Source organism: Pteropus alecto, unplaced genomic scaffold (genome assembly GCF_000325575.1).
Source record: "Pteropus alecto unplaced genomic scaffold, ASM32557v1 scaffold72, whole genome shotgun sequence".
Lineage (NCBI taxonomy): Eukaryota > Metazoa > Chordata > Mammalia > Chiroptera > Pteropodidae > Pteropus > Pteropus alecto.
The window spans coordinates 13,787,872-13,788,482 of NW_006436811.1; the positions used below are offsets into that span (position 1 = coordinate 13,787,872).

The 611-nt window shown below is 35.4% G+C and overlaps 1 pseudogene; it reads right to left on the bottom strand.

Moving 5' to 3' along the window:
- Positions 1 to 61: 61 nt before the first annotated feature.
- On the bottom strand, positions 62 to 180 carry LOC112481554 (annotated as a pseudogene).
- Positions 181 to 611: the final 431 nt, after the last annotated feature.

Below are 611 nucleotides of genomic sequence, written 5' to 3' on the forward strand. Positions count from 1 at the left end.
TTGACCTCACAGATTGCAAGGACCTTGTTAGCTTACAATCCCTTATTTTTCTATTTTTTTATGCCTACAGCATCTGGTGTTCCTAGGTGGTCTCCCATCCAAGTACTAACCAGGTCCGAGCCTGCTTAGCTTCCAAGATCAGACGGGATTGGGCTTGTTCAGGGTAGCATGGCCATAGACAGAAATTTCTCTTTTTATAGGTAATGAAATACCAAGTAGCAATGACTATTTGACAGATAATGAAATAAAAGTTTATGTTCTTACCTTCAATTAATTTGAATTAAGAAAAGTCATTTTGGAGTTGGAAAAATAAGAGTATTTACAAATTAAAAACACCTGCATTTCCTTGTCTAGGTATTAATAGTCATTTAAAACTTATCAGTTCAACTATCATGTTTATATTAAGTGCTGAAAATTATCATTTCTCTAATAATATCTTTTATGCATATGAACAATCATCTGGAATATGTGCAGAGTGTATATATTTCTTCCATTGAAGTCACAATCCAGAGTGAGTCACCTGAATGCTGGAAAAAGCATACTTTTCCACAGGATAGCAAGTGAACATGAGATACCTACATTTACTGGCCCATTATCCCATGTGCTCCAGC